Raw genomic sequence first — 7,439 nt, 5'->3', positions numbered from 1 at the left:
TCTTGGTTGGTGACACTTTGAGCAAAACTTTTTCACCTACGTCAAACACTAATGCTCTCCTCCTTTTGGCTGCATACGACTTCTGACGATCTTGCGCTTCCCTCATACGTTCTTGGATCATCCTTACCTTCTTTGTAGTCTCCTCAATCATGTCTGGTCCTAATCCCAACGCCTCACTAACATCATTCCAACATATAGGACTCCTACACTTTCTCCCATATAGGGCTTCGTAAGGTGCCATTCCTATGCTAGAATAAAAACTATTATTTTAAGAAAACTCTACATACGTTAAATTATCCTCCCAAGATCCACCAAAATCCATAACACATGCTCTTAACAAATCCTCAAGAGTGTGAATCGTTCTCTCTGTTTGACCATCTGTTGCTGGATGAAATGCAGTACTGAACTTTAGTATCGTGCCCACTGCTTCTTGTAGCATCTTCCAAAATTTGGACAGACTTCTCGAATCTCTATCTGATACAATGTCCTTAGGCACACCATGCAATCTCACTACCTTCTGAAAATACGCGTCTGCCATCTGTTGCATTGTCCAAGTATTATTCGTAGCTATAAACCTTGTTGTTTTTGTTAATCGATCCACTATCACCCATATGGCATTCTTCCCTGTTTTCGACTTTGGCAATTCTACTACAAAGTCCATCGAAATCGATTCCCATTTCCATCCAGGTACTTCTGATGGTTGTAATTTTCCCCGGGCTTCATATGTTGAATTTTCACTTCTGACACGTTAGACACTTCGCCACAAAGCCTGCAACTTCACGCTTCATGTTGGGCCACCAAAAGTTCTTCTTAAGATCCTTGTACCTCTTATCACCACCAGGATGTATTGAGTATGGGGAATTATGGGCTTCAGTCTTAAGCTCCTCGTCATGCGGTATGCACCATCTTCCTTTATACTTCATTACGCCATTTTCATCACTTTCGAACTCAGGTGCTTGACTATCCTCCGTCAACTTCTTCAATTTAGTTAGCCAGTTATCCGTAACTTGGTTCAACCTAATTTCCTCAAAAATATCGGATTCAATCGTCATTCCATTCAATTGAGTACCCACATATCCATACTCTACCACTTCTAAGTTCATCCTATGAATCTCTTCACACAACTCATCTGCTAAAATTAATGCATTTATTGTATGACTGGACTTCCTACTCAGAGCATCAGCTACTTTGATTGCCTTTCCTTCACAATACTTCAAATCCAGATCATAATCCTTAATGAGTTCTAACCATCGTCTTTGTCTCATATTCAACTCTTTTTGAGTGTACAAGAACCTCAAACTCTTGTGATCAGTATAAATCTTGCACTTTACTCCGAACAAATAATGTCTCCAAATTTTCAATGCAAAGACTACAGCCCCTAATTCTAAGTCATGTGTGGGGTAATTCTTCTCAAGCAGCTTAAGTTGTCGTGAAGCATATGCTACTACTTTCCCATCTTGCATCAACACACAACCTAGTCCATTCTTAGATGCGTCTGTATAAACTTCATATTCTTCACTTTCATTCGTTAAGGTCAGCACAGGAGCAGAGGTAAGCCTTGATTTCAACTCTTGGAATGCCGCTTCACACTTCTCATCCCATTGAAACTTAGTGGTCTTCTTCATCAAATTAGTGATAGGTTGAGCGATTCTCAAGAAATTTTTCACAAATCTCCTATAGTATCCGGCTAGACCTAACAAGCTTCTCACTTCTGTCACATTAGTGGGTGTGGGCAAGTTCATTACTGCTTGAACCTTCGAGGGGTCTACCATTACTCCATCCTTTGTAATTACATGCCCCAAAAATGCTACCTTTTCCACCATAATTCACATTTTGAAAACTTGGCATACAACTTATTCTCTCTTAAAATCTCTAAAACTTTCCTCAAATGAGCCTCATACGCTTCTCGATTCATAGAGTATACTAAAATATCATCAATAAAAACAACTACAAACTTATCCAAATAAGGCTGAAAAGTCCTATTCATAAGGTCCATAAAGACAGCAGGTGCATTAGTGAGTCCAAAGGGCATGACTGTGAACTCATAATGGCCATACCTCGTTCGAAAAGCTGTTTTGGCTATATCCTCTTCTGCAATTCGTAATTGATGATAACCTGATCTCAAATCAATCTTTGAAAATACTCTTGCACCCCTAAGTTGATCGAATAGATCCTCAATTCTAGGAAGTGGATACTTATTCTTCACCGTCACACTATTTAAATCCCTATAATCGATACATAGTCTCAATGTTCCATCTTTCTTCCTAAAAAATAACATTGGGGCTCCCCAAGGTGATACATTTGGTCTTATATATCCTTTATCCAACAAATCCTCAAGTTGTACCTTCAACTCTTGCAACTCGGCAGGTGCCATCCTATAAGGTGCCTTTGAAATGGGTCCTGTTCCCGGAACTAAATCAATCTTGAAGTCTAACTCTCTCACAGGTGGCATCTCTGGAATCTCATCTGGGAACACATCAACAAACTCCTTAACTACAGGTATCTCTCCTATCTCGTCCTCTTTCATGCTCGTGTCCTTTACATGGCACAAATATACGGGGTAGCCTTTCCTAAGATGGGTCTGGAGATTTAAGGCGGAGATAAGCTTGGTCTTTGGTGGCTCGGAAGTAATTTCTTGGTAGGTTAGTTTATTTCCCTTAGGGCCTCTAAAGGTAATTCTCTGTTTAGCACAATGGATTTTAGCCAGATACTTCCTTAACCAATCCATTCCCAAAAACGAAATCGAGGCAACTAACAAAAAAACAAAAGACAACGAAAATATAATTAAAAGAAATAACACACAACTACTAAGTACTTAAAAGTACTTCAAAATAATAAACCCATTTGTCCCCACTCTCATAATTTATTTTTATTTGTAACTTACTTAAATTATTTAAAATAATTTTACCTTGTACCATTTAACCTATTTTTAATTTAAGCCTTTATAAACTTTAAGCCCTAAACGACCCTAAGATTTGACCAAAACAAACCTAAGCTACTGATACCAATTTGTAACACTGTCTTTAATATCGAAATCTTGCATTTTCTTGACTGAATTTTAAGCAAATGGGAGATGGAGGAAGTAGTTTGTAGGAGAAAAAAAAAGTGTGAGTAATAATGTGAATGAATTAAGGGTAATTGGTTTAATTTATAATAGGTAAGTGAGGTTAGTTATAAGATTTAGAAGGAGAAGTGGGAAGTTATTTGTTAATGGGGAGTTATTATTATTATTATTATTATTTTTTTAAAATTTCTGAAATTTATTTATTTATTTATTATTATTATTATTATTATTATTATTATTATTATTATTATAAAAAAACTGATGTTACAAATACAACAATACCTAAGCTAATACGTATTCACGAAGACTATAGAGGTGCGTTTTTTTTTTAAAAAAATAAACCTTATATGCTGCGGTCTTTTGTGAATCGCAGCATATAAGTTATTCTTGTTTTTAAAAAAAATAAAAAATACCTCATATGCTTTGGTTTTCAAAGAACCGCAGCATATAACCTAATTTTTTTCCCTCGTTTTTTCATCCTATTTTATGCTGCGTATTAAAAAAACCGCAGCATATATCATGCAACAAATAAGATTTTTTCCATTAGTGTTTTTACCTAAGATAAACTTGATTTAGCTTAATCAAACTTATTTCAGCTAAACTATACTTGATGTAGTCGAATCAAACTATTTTTTAGACGAATAAAATTAGATTTAGCTATATCAAACTTAATTTTAGCTAAACAAATTTGATTCAGCTAAATTAAATATTTTATTTTTCTAAACTAAACTTGATTTAACTAAATAAATTTTTTAACTAAACTAATTTTGATTTAGCTTAATCGAATATTTTTTGTTAAACTAAACTAGATTGAGCTGAATCCAAATTGTTTTTAGCTAATCTAATTTGATTCAATTCAATCAAATATTTATTTTTGCTAAATTAACTTATTCAGTTTTATAAAATTTATTTTACCTAGAATAAAATTGAATCAGCGGAATGAAACTTAATTTTTAGCTAAACTGCCACTAGTTCAGCTTTTTAAACCTTTTCTTTTAGCTAAACGAAATTTGATTCAACTTGACTAAACTTCTTTTTAGCATTACTACTATTATATTAGTATTAGTGTGTATAGTAATATTATTGATTGACATGCAAGTACGAGCACATATGAGAACTAGTATAAAATCCAATTGTGAAGATTATGCCTACTTATCTTAGATTTTTAATAATTATAAAATAGGAAAATTTACTCAAAATAATCCTAACTATCATTTATTGGCTAGTAATAATCCTAGTTACAACTTATTTTTAAACAATCTCAACTTTCACCTGAATCTGTTCATGGGATACCCTATGACTAGGTAACCTATGATAGAAGATCACATTTGCAAAAATAAAAAAGAAAAATTAAATTAAAAAATTCCAAAACTCTTTCCCTCACCCATTCTTCCACCCCAACCTAGCCACCACCACCCCAGCCTAACCACCTCGCCCACCTCTTCTCCCTCCAGCAACACAACCACTGCAGCCACCATCACTCCCATCCCTCACATCCCAAATTGCCACCAATAAAAAAGAGATTGGTATTTCATGCACCATTAACACTGAAGTAGGTGTAGTTTCAGCATCGCATAGGAGAAGTTATGACCCATTCAACACAGAAGAAATTTATCATAACACTACAATCCAACAACAATCCTTAAAATCTTTAAGATCCCTCCTTTTCAATCCTCAACAAGAATGGCAATTGGTAGATCCTTCTATCTACTTGTCTCCCTTCCTAAATATCATACAAAACGACGGTATCCTAGCTTCAGCAACAAGCATTGCTCTGTCTTCCATCATCAAACTTTTGAAACTCCAAGTTTTTCAAGACAAGACACCAGGAGCTCAGGAAGCAATGAATTCTTTGGTAATGGCTGCTACAAACTGCAGGCTTGATAGGACAGACCCATTAAGCGAGAAAGCGATTCTGATGAAGGTCCTTCAACTGCTTAATGCTGTCATGATATTATTCCACCACCTCATAAATTACATTCAAATAAGTGATAGTTGGGCTGTGAGGGATGAGAGTGGTGGTGGCTGCGGTGGTTGTGTAGCTGGAGGGAAAAAAGGTGGGGGAGGTGGTTGGGCTGGGGTGGTGGTGGCTGCTGGGTTGGCGTGGAAGAATGGGTGAGGAAAAGGGTTTTGGGATTTTGATTTTTGTGATTTAATTTTCCTTTTTATTTTTGCAAAGGCGACCTTCTATTATAAGTTATCAAATCATAGGGTATGCCATGAACAAATTGAGGTGAAAGTTAGGATTATTTAAAATTAAAATGATAGTTAAAATTCTTTCTGACTAATGAGTGATAGTTGAAATTCTTTCTCGCTAATGAGTGATAGTTGAAATTATTTTGAGTAAATTTTTCTAAAAAATATCTGAATTGGTATACCTTATGAATAGGACAGCAAAATAAACTTGCACACTATAAATTAGCTCTATTAGCTTATATAACCTCAATAATTTTTATTTTATATATTCTCTTTTATTAAAAAATATCCCCTTATTTTAATTTACTATGTCCATTTTATTAGTATTTGTGCTAAAAATTAATGAGGCTAAATGTTTGGGACAAGTCTATAATAATAATAATAATAATAATAATAATAATAATAATAATAATAATAATAACCTCATTTTATTAGTCTTTATGCTCATTTTCATTTCTTTTCTAATGAAATGAAATGTGATTATTAAATAATAATAATAATAATAATAATAATAATAATAATAATAATAATAATAATAATACCATGTAAAAAAGAAATAATGCTAAATAAATGTGATCAATTGAAATGAAAAGTGATACAAAACGAGAGGGACAGAGGTTCTATAACGTTATTACAAATCTTCAATCTATCCACTTTCATTTCCACAATCCTTATTCCTAAAATCCTACCCAAATCCGACTATTCTACTTTAATTCCCTAAAAACTAAAAACTAAAACCATATTTTGTGTACTTCTAGCAACCATATTGCCCACCTTAATTGCCCAAACTTCACTCGCAACAAACTACCTTCCTAAATATATTCTAATGTAGTAATTCACCAGTTACTAATCTAATTCGGTTAATCACACTATCGGGTTAATATTGGGTGTGGACTATGGGTCTTTTCGGGTGGGATTTTGTCGAGTAACTATTGGATTAAAAACGAGTTCGAATTCTAACAAGTCAGGTGAAAATTGAGTTTAGCTAAACACATTTTCGATTAATCTCTCTCTTCTAATGGAATGTGGAACCTATAAACTTATAACAATTGACAACACCATTTCATGCATAGAAAGAAACACACCATTACATCTAAAATTAAAATAGTCATTGACCAAATTAATCTCAACCATTCGGGGTCATATTGCTTCACGATACCTTAAAAGAGAGAAAAATAATTTAAAAGTTGATGAAGAAAAGTTTTCTTGAAGATTGAGAAAAGAGTTTCTTGAAAATAGATAAAACAATGGTTTGCGGATTTGCTGAAGAGAGAGAAAAGAATAGATGAAGTCATGGAGGGTTAGTTTTTTTGAATAGAGAGAAACAAATTATGGTTGAAAAAAAGATTGTCAGTGTTTATGTTAAATTGCTATCTGAGATAGCAGTTTATTCTTAAAATATTTTTGTTGAAAAAACTCATCCTACATGGACGATATGAAGGTAGTTATTATCCTTTGTAGTGCAAAATGAGAATTTTGTTTTAATTCAACAATATTTTAAGAAAAGACTCTACTTTGCAATATTCTTTGTGTTAGGATATTGTTGTATAAGTTGTATCTCAATGTGAATTTAATAATCATCCTAAGCATCCTTATAAGAGAAATATCATAATATAAAAGTGTACTCACGCCTCCTGTAAATATCGGATTTTCGAGCGACTTAAATTCATTATAGCAAAGTAATGTTCTTAGTGTCCTTTTGGTGATCAGAGGAGTTTCAAAGTCAACTTCAAAGGATTACAAATGTTATAGTATTCATACTTATAACACATTTGTAATAATAACATTATTTTGCAATATAAATCACATTTTCTATTCAATTTTTATTTTTTATGTTTTTTTGTCTGGTTCAAATTTTGTCTTAATAGCAAAGGGCATAGGTAAAGGGAATAAAGCCATATTTAGTGCATGTTTAAAAATGGATAATTAGTAAAAATAAGTTTTATTTAATAAAAACAATTTTTTCCAATAAAAATTGGTTAAATTTAATAAAAGTCAGTTTTAATTTGTAAATAGTAAATTTAAACATTAGAAATCAGTTATCAGTACGATTTGATTACAATGAGTTATAATAAATTGCAATTAATAAAAATTAGTTTAAATTCATTTGAATTAGTTGAATTAGTTTTAATAAGTAAAAATTAGTTTTAATTTATAAAAATTACTTATATAATTAAAA

The sequence above is a fragment of the Amaranthus tricolor genome, chromosome 9 (genome assembly GCF_026212465.1).
Source record: "Amaranthus tricolor cultivar Red isolate AtriRed21 chromosome 9, ASM2621246v1, whole genome shotgun sequence".
Classification (NCBI taxonomy): domain Eukaryota; kingdom Viridiplantae; phylum Streptophyta; class Magnoliopsida; order Caryophyllales; family Amaranthaceae; genus Amaranthus; species Amaranthus tricolor.
This window is presented reverse-complemented; position numbering follows the sequence as displayed.